At 37.1% G+C, this 21,981-nt stretch overlaps 1 long non-coding RNA gene across 2 annotated transcripts in view; it reads left to right on the forward strand.

The window, feature by feature from the left end:
- The window catches only part of LOC120099664 (uncharacterized), a 264,189-nt gene that overhangs the window by 15,760 nt on the left and 226,448 nt on the right, over positions 1 to 21,981 (forward strand). The window contains exon 3 of one of the 2 annotated variants that reach the window (XR_010061865.1): positions 16,929 to 17,827. The exons of the other annotated variant lie outside the window; for it this stretch is intronic. This is a non-coding gene — a long non-coding RNA (uncharacterized LOC120099664). Of the gene's footprint in view, positions 1 to 16,928; positions 17,828 to 21,981 lie in introns of those variants that run through there. 2 annotated transcript variants of the gene reach the window in all.

A 21,981-nucleotide genomic window follows, 5' to 3' on the forward strand; every position in this document is an offset into this window, starting at 1 on the left:
AAGATATGAGCATATGAGCAGAACCACAAGTCTCTGCAGAAAGTGAAGGAGATTTCAGAAGATGGAAAGATCTCCCATGCTCATGAACTGGCAGGAATAATATAGTAAAAATGGCCATTATACCAAAAGCAACCTACAAATTAATTCCAATCCCCATCAAAATTCCAATCCAATTCTTCGTAGACTTAGACAGTACAATTCATTATTTCATCTGGAATAACAAAAAACACAGAATAGCTAAAACTATCATCAACAATAAAAGGACTTCCTTGGGAATCACTATCCCTGAACTCTAGTATTACAGAGCAACAGTGATAAAAACTGTATGGCATTGAGACAGAGCCAGGCAAATCAACCAGTAGAATAGAATTGAAGACCCAGAACTTAACCCATACACCTATGGTCACTTAATTTTTGAGAAAGAGCCAAAACCATCCAATGGAAAAAAAGATACCATTTTCAGCAAGTGGTGCTGGTTCAACTGGAGGTCCGTATGTAGAAGAAGGCAAATTGGCCCACTCTTACTGCCCTGTAAAAAGCTAAAGTCCAACTGGATCAAGGACCTCCACTTCAAACCAGATAAACTCAAACTAACAGAAGAAAAAGTGGGGAAGCATCTGGAATACATGGGCACTTTAGAAAATTTCCTGAACAAAACACCAAAGGCTCATGTTCTTAGATCAAGAATCAACAAATGCCATCTCATAAAACCGCAAAGCTTCTGTAAGGCAGAGGACACTGTTCTTAGGACAAAATGGCAACCAACAGATAGAAAAAAGATCTTTACCAATCCTACAACAGATAGAAGGGTAATATCCAAAATATGCAAAGAAAACAAGAAGTTAAACTGCAGGAGACAAATAACCCCATTGAAAAATGGGGTTCAGAGCAAAACAAAGAATTCATAGCTGAAGAATATCGAATGTTAGTGAAACACCTAAAGAAATATTCAACATCTTTACACACAAGGGAAATGCAAATCAAAACAACACTGAGATTTCACCTCAAACCAGTTAGAATGGCTAAGATCAAAAACTCAGGTGACAGAAGATGCTGGCGAGGATGTGGAGAAAGAGGAACACTCCTCCATTGTTGGTGGGATTGCAGACTGGTACAACCATTCTGGAAATCAGTCTGGATGTTCCTCAGAAAATTGGACTTTGAACCTCTAAGAACCCAGCTATACCTCTCTCAGGCATATACCCAAAAGATGTCCCTTCATATAACAAAGACACATGCTCCACTATTTTCATAGCAGCCTTATTTATAATAGCCAGAAGCTAAGAACCGAGATGCCTTCAACAGAGAAATGGATACAGAAAATGTGGTACATCTACACAATGGAATATTACTCAGCTGTCAAACACAATGTCTTTATGAAATTCATAGGCAAATGAATGGAAATGGAAATATCATCCTGAGTGAGGTAATCCAATCACAGAATAACATACATGGTATGCACTCATTGATAAGTGCTATTGGCTCAAATGCTCATATTACCCTAGATGCACAGAACCAAAATGTGAATGCTTCACTCCTTCTTTAAAAGGGGATCAAGAATACCCTTGTCAGGGAATAGGGAAGCAAATTGTAGAACAGAGGCAGAAGGAACACCCACTCAGAGCCTGCCCCACATGGGGCCCATACATATACAGCCAGTAAACTAGGTAAAAAGGATGAATCAATGAAATGCAGGATGATAGGAACCAATGTAGATCTCTCCTGAGAGACACAGCCAGAATACAGCAAATACTTAGGCAAATGTCAGCAGCAAACCACTGTACTGAGAATGCGACCCCTGCTAAAGGAATCAGAGCAAGGCCTGAAAGAGTTAATGGTCTTGAGACCCCATCTGAACAAAAATGCCAACCAAACCTAGGTTCAACCGACTAAGCCACTACCCAAGCCTATACATGAACTGACCTGAACTCCAAATTCACAGGTATCAATGAATGCCTATTAGGGGCACCAGTGGAAGGGGAAGTCTTTGGTTCTCCCAAGAATGAACCCCCAGTGAATGGCATTTTTGGGAGAAGGGCAGTAATGTGTGGGTGGATCGGGAGAGGAAAACCCCTATAGAAGGGGAGAGGGAGGGGCTACGACAATGTTAATGGGGAAACTTGGAAGGGGAATAACATTTGAAATGGAAATAAGAAATACTCAATTTAATAAAGATGGAAGAAAAAAAGATACTCCCTCTGGAAGAGGAGAATGTATGAATTTCCTTTCAGGATCTGTGGGAGGAATTTTGGACACCTGGGCAAATGTGGAATAACCCTATAGAACATTGGAACCATTTGGTTATTTCCGGAAAGTCCTGGGTGGGTAGGAACATCTTGGGGAAAAATGGGAGATCCAAGTTCTCCATGTCTAGATAGGGAAGGATGTTGGCAACCTGGAATGTGTGGGGAAAGTACCTGTCCCAATTTGTCAGTATAAGAGTCAGCAAAAAGTGGCCCAGGCACAGTGTGATATTCTTTGAGTCTTTCACTATTCTCTCCAGTATTGTGTTTTGTAGATGTTACAGGCACTCTGGCTACCAACTCGTCCTAGTCCACATGTTCCTCAATCCCAGTAGACATAACCCGCTTTTCTTTTCTTTACTTTTTTTTTTTCATCTTCCCAAGAACCAAGAATGGGAACTTAGATGAGGCCACTCTTTTTCGGGTAGCAGGATGTAAAGCAGATCTTCTGATATCCCTAGTCAGTGGGTTTCTCAGTGATCTGCTATCCTTGGTCAGTGTATTACTCATGCCCTCAGAAACCCTCAGAGTAAGTGGAACTGTCCATTTCTTCTTCTCTGTCAGTTCCCTTCTGGAGTCTAGGTCCCTCTTATTGACTGAAGCCTTTATATGATCTTTGAGTTTCTGCAGGTTTTCTGTAACATGAGCATCAGGTTTTTTGAATCTCTGATCTTCATAGGGTTTTGGGCATCTGAACTTGTCCCGAGCCCTTCTAAGTAGTCCGGGAGGTGCAAAGTCGCTCGGGTCTCTGGTGTTCAATTGCTTCCCCCACTGTGGTAGGAAGTTATAATCCACTTGGGGGACACCGAAGGTCTTCCAGGCTGTGGAGGCTGGGAACCCTTAAAATGCTTCCCCCATTGGAGTCCGGTGTTATAATCATCTTGGGGGACACTGAATGGGCTTCCAGGCTGTGGAGGCTGGGAATCCTTCAACTGATTCCACTGTTGCACTCAGGTGTTGTTGTCATCTTGGGGGACACTGAAGGGATCCCAGGCCGTGGAGGCTGAGAAATCGTTGGTGCATGGTCAGAGGGTGAAGTCCGGGATGAGGGTCGCTGGTCTCTCTCCTCACATCTGGTCGTTTAGTCTTTAAGGAAATTGAACAAGAAATGTCGAATGGGCTACTACCATGTGAAGGGGAAGTGAATGTACTTGCCAGTGGTGAGTCATGGTAAGCATCAGTTGAGCTGTATCCTTTGAGTATGTCTCTCTATCTTCCGAGAACTGTGGACAAGTCCGGAAGGCAAAGCAGGGAAATCTCGAGTGACCATTGATCTCCTGAAACAGCCAAAGCTCTAGAGGAGCTGTCCTCGAGTTTGCACAGGGAAGTAGCGAGGTCTGCATGGGGCAGTAGCGAGGTCTGCAAGGGGCAGTCGCGAGGTCTGCACCAGGCATTCAGGAGCTGCTTCACTTGTCATTTCTGCTTGTAGTAGCGGGGCGATCATCCAAGCTTTCTGAATGAGGAGGAACCCTGTCGAATCTCTTCCTTTGTGTCCAGAGTGCTATCTGCTATTGTGCACACTGTCAGGGGCCAAGACAAGGGATTCGAGAAGGAGCAACATGAATGGAAAGGGCAAGGGGTGCTTAAGACACTGTGCGGTCAAGCGACACTTACAACACGGTAGATCCCTCTAACCAGAGGCCATCTGTGGTGCAGTGATGTGTCTTGGAGCCTCATAACCGAATGGGAAAGGTTGATCCAGACCCTTGATCCTCAGAGACTGCAGGGACTAGAAAATCACTGGTGGATTTTTTTAGGGAATGAACATGTGATAGGATTTGTATAGAGCATTGAATGCATGGGATTGATATTAGAATTCCATTTGAGTTCCAGATATTACTGTGATGCTTCTGCCTTGATGTATCACTATTTTTTCTTGTCCCAAAGCTCTTAATATTCTTTCCGTGATGATATTTTTGAAATACTGAGTATGCTACACAATGGAAAGTATTTTCTCTAATCACATATATTGAAATTCTAAATATGTCTTGATATCGTATGCAGTTGCCTTTATTATTACTATTATTAACAATTGTATTTCTTTGCATTTCAAATATTGCCCCCTTTCCGGTCCGCCTCTATAATCCCCACCACCACATACTCTTCCTCTTTGTCTCTAAGAGCGTGCGTCCCCAACACCCCCAGTCGTTCTTACCTCACCCCTCTAGATTCGCTCTTCTCTGGGACATCAAGCTACCAAATACCAACTGCTTCCCCTTCCACTGATGTGAGATGAGGCAATTCTCTGCTTCATTTGTAGGTACCAGAACATGTATATTCAATGGTTGGTGGTTAGGTCCATGGGTTCTCTGAGGGGTCTGGTTAATTGATATCGTTGTTCTATCTCTAATAACGATCCCCTTCAGCACCTTCAGCCCTTCCCCTACATCTTCCATTGGGATCTCTAGGTTGAGTTCAATGGTTAGCTGTGAATATCTGCATCTGTCTCAGTCAGGTGTTGGCAAAGCCTCTCAGAGGACAGGCATATCAGACTCCTGTTTGCAAGCACATATCAGCAGCAGCAACAGTGTCCAGGTTGGTGTCTGCAGATCTCTGGATGGCCTTTCTTTCAGCCTCTGCCCCACTTTCCCCTCTGCATTTCCATTAGACAGGATAACTCTGAATATATTTGAGATGGGTGAGTGGTCCCATCCTTACACTGGGGGCCATGTCTATCTACTGGAGGTGGTGTCTTCAGGTTAATTTCAGTGTTATTGTTGATGTTGGCCAATGTCATCAGTATTGGGTCCAGGGAACCTGTCGCATTCCTAGTATCTGGTTTATCCTAGAGGTTACCCCCATCCTCAACTGTTCCTTCTCTCTATACTAATTTTCCTGGTCCTCTGTTTTTTTCCCTGTTTCTTCCAACATCTTATCCTGATCTCCTATTTTTCTATTTCACTCCCCTCTCTCACACAGGGTGATTCCTCCATCTGACTCCCATGAAAATTTTCTTCCCCCTTCTAATTGTTAATGAAGCAATCCCCCTTTGTCCTTTCTTGTTAAGCTTCAGAGTGCATATGAGTTTATGGTGGATATTATGAGCTCTTGGGCTAATATTCACTTACTAGTGAGGGCATGCTATGTGCATTTATTTGTGTTTTTGTTATGTCACTCAGGATTATATTTTCTAGTTTCATCCATTTCCCTATGAATTTCATGAAGTCATTCTTTTTAATAGCTGCATACCACACCATTGTGTAAATGTACCACATTATATCAATCTGTTCCTCTTTTGAGGGACATCTGGGTTCTTTCCAGCTTCTGTCTGTTATAAATAAGGCTGCTCTGAACATAGTGGAGCACGTGTCCTTGTTGTAGGTTGGAGCAAGTTTTGGGTATATGCCATCAAATGGTACAGCTGGATCCTCAGGTAGTAAATACTATGTTCAATTTTCTGAAGAAGCTCCAGCCTGGATTCCAGGGTGATTTTAAGAGCTTGTAATTTCCACAGTGAAAGAGTGTTCCTTTCTCTCCACATCCTTGACAGAGACTGTTGTCACCTGACTTTTTTGACTTAGCCATTCTGACTGGTATGAGGTAGAATTTCAGGATTGTTTTGATTTGCATTTCCCCAATGAGTAAGGATGTTGAACATTTTTAGGTGCTTCTCATCCATTCAATATTCATCAGTTGAGAATTTTTGTTTAGAACTGTAGCCCAGTATTAAATAGGGTTATTTGATTCTCTGGAGGATAGCTTATTGAGTTTTTTTGTATATATTGGATATTAGCACTCCATCGGATATAGGATTGGTAAAGATCTTTTCCCAATCTGTTAGTTGCTGTATGGAAGTAATAACAGTGTTCTTTGTCTTAGAGAAACTTTGAAATTTTATGAAGATTCATTTTTCAATTTTTGATCTTAGAACAAAAGCCTTTGGTGTTCTATTGAGGAAATTTTCCCCAGTACCAATCTGTTTGAGGCTTTCCCCTGCTTTTTATCAATTAGTTTCAGTGTATCTGGTTTTATTTGGAGTTCTTTAATCCAGTTTTACTTGAGCTTTGTACAAGGAGATAAGAATGGATTGATTTGCATTCTTCTACCTTCTGCCCTTCAGTTGAAACAGCACAATTTTTAAAAAATGCTATCTTTTTTTTCCACTGTATGGTTTTAGATCCTTTGTTAATTATCAAGTGGCCATAGCTGTGTGGGTTCATTTTTGGGTCTTACATTCTATTCCATTGTTATACCTGACTGTCTCAATACCAATACAATACAGTTTTTCCTCACCATTGCTCTGTAATACAACTTGAGCTCAGGGATAGCGATTTCCCCAAATGATTTTATTTTTAAGAATAGTTTTCTCTATCCTGGGATTTTTTTTATTCCATATAAATTTGCAAACTGCCATTTTTATGTCTGTGAAGAAATCAGTTGTAATGTTGATGGAGATTGCATTGAATCTGTAGGTTTCTTTTGGCAAGATGGCCATTTTTACAATATTAAACCTGCCAATACATGAACATGGGAGATCTTTCTAATTTCTGAGATCTTCTTCAATTTATTTTTTTCAGACAGTTGTGTTCTTGTCATGTATATCTTTCATTTGCTTGGTTAGAGTCACACAGAGGTATTTTATAAGCTTTTTCACTATTGTCAAGGGTGTCATTTCTGTAATTTCTTTCTCAGCCTATTTCTCTTTTGAGCAGAGGCAGGATACTGATTTGTTTGAATCAATTTTAAACTCTTCCACTCTGCTATAGCTGTTTATCTGCTTAGAAATTCACTGGTGGAAATTGTCGGGTCACAACATCTGCATATAGTGACATTTTGAAAATTTCCTTTGCAATATGTATCCCTTTACATCCATTTGTTTTCTGTTTACTCTGGCTAGGGCTTTGAATACTATATTGAAAAGGTAGGGAGAGAGTGGTTATCATTGTCTAGTTCCTGATTGTAGTGGGATTGCATTAAGTTTTTCTCCATTTAGTTTGATATTGGCCTCTGGTTTGCTGTATATTGCTTTTATTGAGTTCAGTATGGTCCTTGAATTTCTGATCTTTCGAAGACTTGTAACATGAAGGGCTACGTTCTGTAAAATGCTTTCTCAGCATCTAATGAAATGATTGCTTGTTTTGTTTTCTTTGAATTTGTTTTTATAGTGGGATTAGTTTGATTAGTGATCAGGTTCTGTATATTGAACCATCCCTGTATCTCTGGGATGAAGCCTACTTGATCATGATGGATCATTGTTTTCATGTGTTCTTGGATTTGACTAGCAAGAAATTTACTGAGAATTTTTGCAGGGATATTCATGAATAAATTGGTCTGAAATTCTCTTTCTTTTTTCGGTCTTTGTTTGCTTTAGTTGTAAGCATAATTGTGGCATCAGAGAAGGAATTGCGTAGTGTTCCTTCTATTTCAAGTTTGTGGAATAGTTTGGAGAATATTGGTATTAGGTATTCTATGAAGGTCTGAGAGAATTCTGTACTAATCCTTTCTGGTCCTGGGATCTTTTGGTTGGGAGACATTTAATGACTGCTTCTACTACTTTACAAGTTATGGGAGAATTTAGGTGGTTTATCTGATTCTGATTCAACTTTGGTACCTTATATCTCTCTAGAAATTTATCCATTGAATCCTTACTTTCACACTTGTTAAGTATAGGCTTTTATACAAGGATCTGATAATTTTTTGAGTTTCCTCACTTTCTTTGGTTATATCTCTATTTCATTTCTGATTTTGTTATTTTTAATTTGAATATAAGGGATTTACCTATTTCTGGATTTTTCGAAGAGCCAGCTCCTGGTTTTGTTGATTCTTTATATAATTCCTTTCATTTCTACTTGGTTGATTTCAGTCCTGAGTTTGATTATTTCCTGCTGTCTAGTCTTTGGATTTTTATTGGTTCTGAGATTTCAGGTGTTCTATCAAACTGCTAGTGTATCATAGCTTCTGTTTGTTTGTGGAGGCTCTCAGAGCTATGAGTTTTCCTCTTGCATTGCTTTTTTGTGTTCCCAAGTTATGCCTTCATTTTCATTAAAATCTGAAATGTCTTTAATTTTTTTTCTTTATTTCTTCCTTGAACAAGTTCTCATCGAGTAAATCATTCTTCAGCTACCATGTATATGTGGAACTATGGTTGTTTTTGTTGTTATTGAATACCATTCTTAGTCTGTAGTGATCTCATAGGATGCATGGGATTAATTCAAACATCTTGTATCTCTTGAGGCCTGTTTTATGATGGATCAGATTGTCAGTTTTTGAGAAGGTACCATGTAAGACTGAGAAGAAAGTGTCAGGATCCATAACAGGACAGGCTAATAACTAGCAGGTGATCATCCTGAGATACACAGCTTCGGATTATTTTATAATCTACAACTGGTTCTCCCTTATTAAGCAAAGTTGTAAGGGATTCATTTTGGGAAAGTTCACGCTATTAAATGCTATTCCTGTTGTTATTATTAGACATATATAACAATCATTGAGTAATAGCACACCCCTTTGGAGCAGATCTCTGCAGTCATACGAAGTTTTACTGTCCGTAGTGATACTATACAGGCAAATAGATGAATTCTTTAGTCTTAATAATGATTCTACAATAATTCCTAAAATTATATCAATGGTTATTAATCTCTATTATAGTGGGACTGCTATAAGTCTCTATATTTTTTTTTCTTTTTCTTTTTTTCAGAGCTGGGACTGAACCCAGGGCCTTTCGCTCGCTACGCAAGTGCTCTACCACTGAGCTAAACCCCGAACCCGTATAAGTCCCTTTCTAATAGTCAAAATTGCAGTGACAATTCTGCCGGTGTCCCTGGTGTCAACAGTTAATTTTTCTGAGATAGTAAACAGACTTTCTCCTACTAAGAACACATTCCATGATGTTGCAATATAGTTATCAAGAGTCATAAAAAGAAAACAAACGATTTGTTGCAGGTGCAAGGACAGTTAATATAAGATATTAACTGGGTTTATCTATATATAACATCACTAACAACTATGGTTTTGGATCTTCAGTGAGCCTGTGGAGCTGACACAGGTGATGAATGTTTCGCCAGATAATTACTCTTGATGGATATTGATGTAAAAATTCTCGGTTGTAAATTATGTTTCAATTTATGCTTGATCTTTCATATGAACTTGTGATGAACATTGTAATATGGGATCATATATTCTTAAAGATGTTTAAGTTCTGAGGAGAAAGAGAAGTCACACAGAAGGACTGAGAGAGAAGGACTGAACTGGAAGGACAGAGACAGGTGGACTGACCTGGAGATGGACAGAGCTGAAAAGTCAGCTTTGAGTTAAGGAGAACTGAGCTTAGTAGAACTGAGCCAAAAATATCTGGGCTGAGAAGAAATGTAGAGAGGAATAATGTAGATATTATAAGTAACATAAGAGGGCAATCTGCAGAATTACAGAGGAGAAGAGGAAAAGAGAAGAAGCTGGAAAGAACAGAAGGTGCAGGCAGGTTTCTCCTTACCATGGGACAGAACAGGTCATTTCTTAATAGCAATGCAGGCTTACTCTTATCAAAAGGAACAAGGCTTTTCTCTTACACACTTGGGTTTAATTCACTTAGCATTAAAAGGGTCGAAGTGATTTTTTTCTTTATGTTATAAAGATTGGACCTCATCATTCTGCACTGGTGCTTGGTCTCTTGCTCCCTATGCATATGAAAGTAAGGATGTCTGATTAAATATGTAATTACAAGAATGAATGCATATGTGTGTGTGTAAGAGTATAATTGTGAGAATGCGTGTAAGTTGGACCCAGCTGATTTTGAGTGGAAATATATAAATGCACGTTTATGGAATTCAGGTGTAAAATTACATGTTTATGCATATTTGGCTATGTAAAATACTGACATCATTTGTGATTCAAATATACTAACAATATATCTATACTTACCTTCATTATTATATAAACTACTCATTGAAGAAATTTTAATGGATATATCAAAATTTGTTTATAGGAATGGTACATCAAATATTTCTGTTAATAGTCAAAATCAGGAAATTCTTTCTACATGCATTTTGGTATTTGAATATGGAAGAAACTGAATGATCTTAGATTTTGTAATAATGTTTATAAATCATTTATTCTTAATGTTTGTTGAAAGAAGGAAGTTATCAATGAATACATATATACAATGTGCCACACATTACAAAAGCAATGTGCCACACCTTTGTAACATAAATAGAGCAAATTAAATATATAATTTATGAACTAAAGTTGAGCAATCATGTAAAAAAGCAAAATATATCATAGAGTCTACCTACATTTGGAGGTAAGAGATGATTCATGCTTCTGTGTATTTCTTTCTAGACATCTAAAGAGATAAAATTAGTGTGGAAAAGGCTAAAACTGCAATTAGTGTGCTTCATGTAGTATACATATTTAAACAATGCTTTTGAAAAAATATACAGTACATATTTTCAAGGTTACATATACAGCATATACAAAAATTCAGTGTCCATAAATTATCAATAACACTCAAGCTACTTTCTCTGGTCTTATTATATTTGAATTGTCAAAGATATACATGTATGTATGTATGTATACTCAAACAGGCATACTCACAGACAAACAAACAAACACACACAATACTTCTAAAAATTTAAAACAAATTTGTAAATAATAGTCTTTCAGACAAAACTAATGAAAAAGGATGAACTAAATTTCCAGTGTAATGTACTCTCAAAAGTGTACTTTCTAGCATATAAAACTTTACCTTATAATTTTTAAAAAAATCGTACGGGGCCAATATATGTAATCAGATCCCATTTGGACTTATTACTCAGAGTTAAAGTAGAAATTGAAATGAAGTGGGAAAAATATTAAATTACAAGATTTAGCTATACACTTTCAATTATACAAAAAAATCTGAGAAACAGTGAAATGACACAACATGTAAAATTGCTTTCTATTAAGCATTGATATCTAAGTTTAGTCTTCATAGTCTATATAAAAGAGAGAACTAAATCTCAAAAGTTTTTTCCGGGCTTAAATACAATTTCTTGGCTTGTGAATATACCCAGAACCAATCAATACAATGAAAATGGATAGATGTTGTGTTACAACAAATAAAACACATTTTGATTATTTATTCAGTATAAATTTATTTTTGTAGCATTTCTTCCTATGTTTCTGTTGGATATTATATAAATCCTCACTTTGGTGTGGTCAGTGCTTAAATTTAACTGAACATGACTGAATATGTCAATATAGTAGAAATGAATTCTTGGGGCAGAGAATACCTTTGGGTTAAACCTGGTTATAATGAAATGGTGGTGACAATGAGCACAACTAAATAGAAGGAAAGAAACTGTGGCTTCAGGTACAGGAGTCATTATAAGATTTCACTTTGTAGTGTTGGAAGAATTGTTCCGTGATATCATGAGATTGTGCAGTGAACAGGCCTTTTCTTTATTCCTGTAATGAAAGCAAAAATTTGTGGCTTTCAGTTCCTTCAGAGAGCTTGCTACGTGTGCAGATCAATCAGCAACTCGGGAGTAGGGATTTAGGTGTGCAAAATATATTTTTGATACTGAATTTCTTCTAGGTACTTTAGGGAGCTAACTTCATAAGATTTGGAATATAATCAGACAAGAGCATGTTAAAGATGTAGAAAAGCACGGGGTGTGGTGGCACAGGCCTTTAATATTAGCACTGGGTAGCAGAAGCAGGCATAACTCTAAGTTCAAGGCCAGCTTGGTCTACAGAGAGAGAGAGAGAGAGAGAGAGAGAGAGAGAGAGAGAGAGAGAGAGAGAATAGGTGAAAGAGATAGTGAGTTCTGGTACTGCCAGGGATATAAAAGAAACAGTGTCACAAAAATTTTCAAGAATAAGTTCTGTATTATACAGAGAAAATTCTCATTTTATTTTAGTAAGATGTTAACAATTCTTTCTTGATTCTAATGAAATCTCTTAGCTATAAAATAATGTGAAGGCAACGAAAATGTAAGAAAAGATGTTTTACATCACTATTCCCCTTAAACTATAAGTTGAATTTTTACTAAATAATCCTATGTAAATACACTTTGAAGGCTTTTCTGTGATTAGCTAAAGGGCATTTACATTGTGAATTAAGAATGATGGATTTCATGCCAATCTTGAATTGTCATCACTAAGGTGTAGAAGCATATTAAGCATACAAAATCATACATAAAATTTTGCACAATAAAAAATGAGAACCTTTAATTGGTTTTCCTCTAATGTCAACACCTTCTTTTTGTTGGAGTGAAGATTGGATGATTTGAACTAATTTTATGAGAAATACCACCTGCTTTCAGAAGATAAGTAACAGAGAAAGATGAGGAAAAACATATGCTAAGGAACAGTGAACTGGGATAGAGTATTCTATGTAATACATAGAACAATAAATTTGACCCATCTGTTACTGGTAAGGTGGGGACTTCATTACGCACATCTATGTACTTAAAAATGTTTTCTTTTCCTTCTTAAGTTTGTATGGTTGCTATGAAAACTATGGGTTTTGTGTTAAGATCTTTGCATATTTAATGATAGTTTTGAAATATTAGTGTTATAATCAAAAGCCGTGCTTTGTACATACTTTTTAAGCAACAAAAAAGAGAAGTGTCTGCTTGGGTTTTATGAAGAAAGTTACTATGTTAAACATGAATTAATTTTTCTGACATATACATTATCTTCATGTACCATGCTTGTTGATGAAATCTTAGCACATAGGAATGAATAGTAACCATCTTAGTATAGTTTCAGGATTTTATTGTATCTTGTTTGCCATGTGCCTTTCTATTAAAATGCTATCACTTTTCTAAGTCTCTTAATTTAACTGGAGAGGTTTGCAATATCTCCTATTCTGTTTGTTATTCATATAATTCGTCTTTGGTGTTGTTATTGAATTTTATGACTAACTTCTTAATATTCTTTATTTTGAAGGTAAAATATATATATACATATACATATATATATATATGTAAAATAGTTTATAAAAAGATTACAGTTTTAGTGGAAATATAACTTAGTGATGAACAATTTTATAAGTATTCTCTAAATTATTGAATATTCTACATTTTATTAGTATAAAAATATTATAAATACCACATCCTTTATTAACTTTAACACACACTGCTCCAGTTAATATAAACACAAATATGTTCGTCATATTTATCTTTGAAATTTTCTTAGTTTCTTAGTTTCTTAGTTTCTTAGTTTCTTGACTTTTCTATCTGAGCTTTCTCATCGTTTTTCAAAAATAAATCTATTGCTCTTTTATTGAGAATCATAATGAATATTCATTGATACATAGATATATAATAATGTGACAATATACACAATGGTACTTCATTCTCCCTAGGAAAACTAAACCGAGTAAGGTAACAAAGACTTAGAAAGGCAAATACCATGTGTTCTTTTTCAAAGAGATCAAAGAATCTCCTTTTAATATACTTGTATTTATGTGAAGCTGTGGGTGGTTTGAGTTCACTTAACTGGTATACGTCACAGAGATTAGAGAGATTAGAGAGTAGGGTTTTAAACAGTGTGGTATGGAAGATATTGAGCATGTGGGATATGAATCTAGAAGTAAGAATAATGAAGAGAGACTAGTATAAGTGGTGAGGGACATAGGGCAGGCGGAAACAAAGAACTGAGGAAGCGAGGATGAGGGTGATTGTCTACAAACATAACATATGGCAACCTGTTACTTTATAGGTTAGGTTAAAATAAATATTAAAATTTAAAACTAATACCATAATGTTCAATGCTATAAACATCATGTTTGAGGAAAAATGCCAGGAAGTGATATCAGAATGAAAATAATATATTTATCTTATTTGATCTTAGTCATATTATCCATAATTACTTGTTAAAAACATCATTTGTCTGCCAAATTTATGGTACCACTTAAAAATTGCCTGTGATATAATAATTCCTTATGATAGTAGAGAATTTTTATTATTAGGTCAATTTTTAAAATCTGTGATTTGATCTTGTTTTAAGTTTCTTTTTACTTAAATTTGGTCCTCATGACATTCACTCATACTAAATTATAATTTTCAATTTTAACATACTACTGTAAAATATGATCAAGAGGGTTGTTGAAATTGCTCAATTATAAGTAATATTATCCATAAACTACAGGACATCCTCCACAAAGCTTAAAGGTACAAAGAAGATAAACAAGAAGAATGGCCAAAGTGCATAAGATTGACTCTCACTTAGAATGGGGAATAAAATAGTCTAGGAGGCCGATTGAGGAAAGGAACTAGATGAGAGATGGAAGGAAGAGGAGAATGGATCCTGTGTGTGCAGGGACAGGAGATAGGACCCGATAGTCATGAGAAAGAAAGGAAATCTTGAACTTTAAGAGATGAGGAGGTGGGAGAAACCTCCAGGAAGAGAAAGAGACCTGGTATAATGGAGGTACCCACGAATCAATGGGGTGACCTAAGCTGTGAATTACATTGGTGATATGAAACATTAAGAGGCCAAATCCCATTGACTGGAAAGACCAGCAATGGAGGGATAAAGACACAAATACACCCACAAAACCTTCTTCGCAAAATTTTTCAAGCCTAAAAGAAAATCTGAACCGCATTCTAAAGTCCATATTGTCCTTTGCTTTACTGATGGCTGGTAATTTTTGCTTAAATTAAGGATTTGAGAGATTATCATTTGAAGTAGGTATACAATATTTATACTGTTATATTCATGCTTTAGCTGGGCCAACTTTGTTGCCAATATTATTGCAAAAATTAAAATTGGAAAACAGAATATTTGAGTACACATTCAGTAATATATATAAAGTCTCCTTTCAAAGAATGTACAATAAAAAAATGTAATACAATATTCATTCACCTAAATGTCTGGAAGGAAAATATTGGACTTTGGGAAACAGAGAAAACCTAGGAACTTGAACTGTATGTCACAGGAATGGAACTGGGAGTGGAATTATTATCCAGAATAATCTCCTCCACCCCATGTTCCTAGATCTTTATACCCATGCCAAGCCCCTGACCAACATTCTCTATTCCGAACATGTACGTACTAATGAAGCAAAGAGAAGTCTCCAGCATTAAAGATATATAGTATTTAAAGGTTTCCAGTGTGTCACAAGAGACACTCTTGGAAAGGGAACCCTCAAATCTGGTCAATGTAAAGAAAGCTGTTCAACAGTTAGATCATGGCAGTTCTCAGTGACATCATCATTAGGTCCTCCCTGAAATATCTCTTGTATCCTGAAGAGCTCTAGCTTTTCTGTGATGTCACAAGTGTCATGGTGACAGCAACTGCCTCTTGGATATTCTTTGAGGACCTCTAGGGTTAACTCATTGACCTCTTATTCTGGCTAAACAGCCATTTGTTAGGGAGATAAAAGAGAAGGAAGCTGGCCTTCTCTGTATAAAAAAAGGAAGAAATAAATGGTCCATGGGAAAGCTCAGTGAGTCTTGGGTAGGCGTTGAGTGTTGTATCTGAAGAGATAGCCTTGATCTGAGCCTTACACACATGGGAATCCAGAGCTGGGATTCTCTCATTATCATCTGGACTTCCCTGCTTGATATGGTTTCTGGAATTTAGAGAGTTTATATAATCATTTTCTTCATTCCAAAAGTCAGTTGTTGGGAAGGGCACAGTTGTTCTAGTGAGAGCTCATGGCTTTCACTCTTTTTGCCCTGAAGAAAAAGGTCCGAAGAAACAAAGGATAGACAAGTATTGTCTCCTCAGCTCAGTGTAAACGCCTCCATGCTTTGGACACCTATAGTGCAGTTTGTGTCTGACACTGATATTTGGGAGAGAAGAGCTTCTAGTTGAGACTTCATCATCTCAGTCTTTCCACTAGTATTACTCTGATTACCATTTGCTGATAGTTACCCTTTAGATTTCTGAGTCAATATGTGTAATTAGCTGACAGATGTCTTTTCTTTAATTTATTTCATTTTTTTTTAATTTTTAGCAAATTTTATTGCTTTTTTTATTTGGATATTTCTATATTTGAATTTCAAATTTGATTTTCTTTCCCAGTTTCATGTCCATAAGACCCGTAACTAGTCCACCTAACATTCTTCTATAACCTACCTTAGTGAACCTTGATATTACCTTGAACTGAGAGTTAAACCTAGGTTGTACCAGGAACTTCTCCTTCCATTGGTTCCCAACAAGGCCATCCACTGCTACATATGCAGTTGGACACATAGGTCTGTCCAAGTACAGTCTTTGAATATTGGTTTAGTACCAGAAAGCTCTGGTTCACTGGCATTGTTGTTCTTATGGAATTGAAATCCCCTTAAGCTCTTGTAATTCTTTCTCAAAAACTACCAACAAGAGATCCATTTTTGGTTCACTGGTTTGCCAGTAGCATTCTCTTCTGTATTTGACTTGCTCAAGCTGTGTCTCTCAGGAAAGATGTACATCTGGTTCCAGCTATACATTTGGTGGCTCCTACAGCTATGAGGTTAGGTGGAATTTTCACATGGATTATGTACACCTAGGTCAAGAATGTAGAATCCACAAATGGCAATTCCAAACACCTCCCTCTTGTTCTTATGAACCTATTGAAGTTGAAGTTTCCCTGGACATCAAGCCATTCATCTCCCTGCACATTCTCCTGAATTTTATGTTTGTCCTGAAGTAAAAACCATGGTAAAACCTCGAAAACCTTCACGTCTGGCCCTAGAGGAACAGGAAGTTAGATATTAAAGAACTGATGTCTAATGAGACTACTGAAACATATTCTATATTTCATGTTTTCCTTAGCTTTTCTGATGTCTCGAAATTTTTGGATAAACTAAGGATTTGGAAGTTCATCATTGGAAGTAGGTACATAATATTTACATTTTTATATTCAACCTTAGGTGGGACCCTTGGATTGCCAAAATCATTGCAAAAAAACATGAAATTGGAAAACAGAATTTTTCACTTCACATTCAGGAATATATAAAGTCACCTATCAAGGAATGTACAATGAGAAACTGTAATGAAATATGAATTCAATTAAAGGATTGTAGGGAAAATGCTGGCCTTTGGGAAACAGAGATAACCTAGCATATTGAACTGTATGTCACAGTAATGGACCTGGTAATAAAATTATTATCCAGAGGAATCTCTTCCACTCCATGTTCCGAGATCTTTTCTACCCATGCAAAGCTCCTGATTATCTTTTCCTTTCAGAGCATGTAACCACTAAGGAAATAAAGAGAAGTTTCTAGCTTTAAAGACATGTAGTATGAAAAGGTTTCCATTGTTTCACAGGAGACAAACCTTGCAAGGGCACCCTCGAATCTGGTCATTGAAAGGAAAACACTTTAGCAGGTAGGCCATGGCAATTCTCAGTGACATCACCATTAGGCCTATCTAAAAAAATCTGTTGTATCCTGGAGATCCCTAGTTTCTTCTGTGATGTAACAAGTGTTGTCCTGACAGAAGTTGCCTCTCCAGTAGTCCTTCAGTACCTCTAGGGTTTACTATTTGGCCTCTAATTCAGCATAAACAGCCTTTGGGAAGGAGAAAAAAGAGGATGAAGTGATCAAAGATGGGAAGAAGGAAGCTGGCCTTCTGCTTTGTTATAAAAAAAAAGAAATATGTGGTCCATGGGAAATCTCAGTCATTTCTGGGTAGTGGTTGAGAAGGTTTGCTGAAAAGATAGTATTGATTGGAGCCTTCCAAATATGGTAATAAGGAGATGGGAGCCTCTCAGATGCATCTGGACTTCCCTGCTAGTTATGGTTCCTGGAAGTCGGAGAATTTATATCATTCATGTCTTTTTTCCAAAGCCAAGTGTTGGGAAGGGCACAGTTTTCTTTAAAGCTGATGGTTTTGGTCCTAAGGAAGAAGGGAAAGACAAGTATTGTGTCCTCAGCTCAGAGTAAATTACTCCGTGCTTTGGATTCCTAGAGTGCAGATTGTGTCCGACACTGATATCTGGGAGAGAAAATTGCTTCTATTTGAGATTTCACCATCTTCGTCTTTGAACTAGTATTACTCTGACTACCATTCCCTGACAGTGACCCTTTAGATTTCTGAGTCAAAGGGTGTAATTAATTGGCAGTTTTCTTTTCTTTTATTTCTTTCATTTTTTTCTTTTTTAGCAAAATATATAGCTTTTTAAAATTTGATATTTCTATATTTACATTACAAATGTTATTCCTTTTCCAATTTCCTGTCTCTAAGATCCCTAACCAGTCCACCTCCCATTCTACTATAATCCCCTTACTACCCCTTTGCATTCCCATGAACTGTGAATCAAATATAGGGAGGACCAAGAGCTTCTACTTCTGTTGGTTCCCAAGAAGGCCATCTGGTACTAAATATGCAGTAGGAGCCATAGGTATGCCCATGTACATTCGTTGAATATTGGTATAGTACTAGAAAGCTCTGGTTCATTGACATTGTTTTTCTTATGGGTTTGCAAACCCCTTTACCTCTTGTAATCCTTTCTCAAAAGTTATCAACAAGAGTTCCATTTACAAGTAACTGGTTTGCCACAAGCATTCACTTATGTAATTGACATATTCTAGCTGTGTTTCTCAGGAAATGTCTATATCCTCTTCCTGGCAGAATGCACTTCTTAACTTCAACAATCTTATCTTATTTTGGTGGCAGATCTATCTATCTATCTATCTATCTATCTATCTATCTATCTATCTATCTATCTATCTATCTATCATATATATATTGGCTCCTATGTGAGGTTAGATGGAATTTACCATTGATTCTGTGCATCTAGAACAAGAATGTAGAATCTACAGATGCAAAGTTCCCTCCTGTCCTTATGAACTTATTGAAATTGAGGTTTCAGTTGAACTCAAAACATTTCTTTCCCTGCCCATCCACCTAAGTCTTATGTTTGGCCTGAAAAAAGAATCATTGTAAAATATCCAAAAACCTCAAGTGTGGCCATGGGAACACAAGAAGGAAGATATTGCAGAAATGATATCAAATGGGAATAGAGAAACAAATTGTATAGTACATGTTGTCTTTGATTTACTGATGTATGATAATTTTTGGATAAAATAAGAATTTGGAGTTTATCATTTGAAGTAGGTACAAAATATTTACACTGTTCTCTGCACGCTATACTTCGGCCCTCTTTTTTGCCAAAATCATTACAAAAATGCAATTGTAAAAGAGAATTTTTGAGTACACTTTCAGGAATGAATACAAAGTGCCCTATCTAGGAATGAAGAATTAGAAAATGAAATACAATATTCACTCAATTAAAGGTCTGTATGGAAAATAATGGCCTTTGGGAAACAGAGAAAAACTAGGAAATTGAACTGTATGTCACAGGAATGGACCAGGGAGCAAAATTATTATCAAGAAGAATCTCCTCCACTCCATCTTCCTAGATCTTTTCTACCCATGCCAAGTCCCGATTAATTTTGTCCATTAAGACCATGTAAACACTAATGCAGCAAAGAGAAGTCTCTAGCGTTAGAGAGATGGAGTACAAAAGGTTTCCACTGTGTCATAGGAGACTCTCCTAGAAAGGGCACCGTCAAATCTGGTCAATGTAAGGAAATCTGTTTAGCAGGTAGTCCATGGCAGTTCTCAGTGACATCATCCTTAGTACCCCCGTAATATATCTCTTGTATCCTTGAGAGCCCTATCTTCTTCTATGTTGTCACAAGTGTTGTCCTGACAGCAACTGCCTCTCAGATATTCATTCCATATATCTATGGTTTACTAATTGGCCTATAATTCAGTGTAAAGAGCCATTTGGGAGGGAGGACAAATAGGATGAAGATATCAGAGATGGGGAGATGAAAGCTGACCTTCTGTCTTGGTACAAAAAAGGTCCTTGGGAAAGCTCTCTGAGTCCTTAGTAGGTGTTGAGTTGTTTCATGAAGAGATTGTCTTGATCTGAGCCGTCTACAAATGGGAATTAGAAGCTGGGGTCCTCTCAGAAGCATCTGGACTTCCCGCTCTTACAGTTCCTGGAAATCAGAGAGTTTATATCATTAATTTCTTTATCCCAAAACCCAAGTTTGGGAAGGTCACAGTTGTTTTCCTGACAGCTCATGGCTTTTATTCTTTTTGCCCAGAAGAAAAATGTCCTAAGGAAGAAGTGAAAGACAAGTACTATGTCCTCATCTCAGGGTAAACTCCTCCACGCTTTGGATTCCTGTAGTTCAGTTTGTGTCTGACACTGATATCTGGGAGAGAGAAGTGCTTCTAGTCGACTCTTAATCATATCAGTCTTTTCACCATTATTATTCTGATTACCATTCCCTGACAGTTACTCATTATATTTCTGAATCAATAGGTGAGAATGGCTAGCAGTTTCTTTTTTCATTTCTTCCATTTTTTTAGTAAATTTTTGCTTATTTTATTGGCTATTTCTATATTTACATTTCAAATGCTATTTTCTTTCCAAATTTCCTCTCCATAAGGTCGTAACTGGACCGACTCCCCTTCTTTTACAACCCTCCTTACTGCACCTTGACATTTCCTTGAACTGGGAACCAAACCTGAGAAGGACCAAGGGCTTCTACATCCATTGGTGCCCAAGGAATCCATCCTCTGCCACATATGCTGTTGGAGCCATAGGACTTTCCATGGGCAGATTTTGAATATTGGTTTAGTGTCAGAAAGCTCTGGTTTGTTGGAATAGTTGTTTTTATGGGGTTGAAAGTCCCTTCAGCTCTTGTAATCCTTTCTAAATATCTACCAAGAAGAGACATGCTTTCTGTTCACCAGTTTACCACTAACATTCACTTCTGTATTTAACATGCTCTAACTATGACTCTCTGGAAAGATCTTTCTCCAGTTCTTGGCAGCATGCACCTCTTACCTTCATCAATCTTATGTAATTTTGGTGTCTCCTACAACTATGAGGTTTGGTGGAATTTTAACATAAATTATGCACAACTGGGTCAAGAATGTAGAATCCACAAATGACAATGCCAAATAGATGCCATTCTCTACTTATGAAACTATTGAAGTTAAGTTTTCCCTGGACCTCAAGACATTCCTCTCACTGTCCATCCTCCTGAACCTTATGTTTGGCCTGAACAAAGAATCAGGTTAAAAAACCCTCAACCCTCATGTCAGAACCTTGGAAATAAGGAAGGGAGATATTAGAGAACTGATTATCTTTTGGGACTACAGAACCACATTCTAGAGTTGATATTGTCCTTTGCTTTACTGATGTCTGTGATTATTGGATAAAATAAGGATTTGGGAGTTTATCATTTGAAGTAGGTACACAATATTTACACTGTTATATTCACTTTATCATTGGGCCAAAATCATTGCAAAAAATGGAATTTTAAAACAGAATTTTTGAGTAAACATTCAGGAATATTTATAAAGTTCCCTATCAAGGAATGTACAATAAGAAATTGAAACACAATATTCATTCAATTAAAGGTCTGTAGGGAGAATACTGGCCTTTGGGAAACAAAGAAAACCTACAAAATTTTTATGTATTTCACAGGAATGAACCTGGGAAAAAATTATTATCTAGAAGAATCTCCTGCACTCCATTTTCTTAAATCGTTTATACACATGCCAAACCCATGGCTAACTTTCCCCATTCAAAGCATGTAACCACTAATGAAGAAAAGAGATTTCTACAGTTTTAGAATGATGGACTACGTAAAGGTTTCCACTGTGTCACAGGAGACGTACCTGGAAAGGGCACTCAAAATCTGGTCAATGTAGGGAAATCTGTTTAGCAGGTAGGACATGGCAGTTCACAGTGACATCATGATTTGGCCCTACTGCAAGTATCTCTTGTAACCTGGACTCCCTAGCTGCTTCTGTGACATCACAAGTGTTGTTGTGGCTGCAACTGCCTCTCTGATAT

Source organism: Rattus norvegicus, chromosome Y (assembly GCF_036323735.1).
Source record: "Rattus norvegicus strain BN/NHsdMcwi chromosome Y, GRCr8, whole genome shotgun sequence".
NCBI classification, from domain to species: Eukaryota; Metazoa; Chordata; class Mammalia; order Rodentia; family Muridae; genus Rattus; species Rattus norvegicus.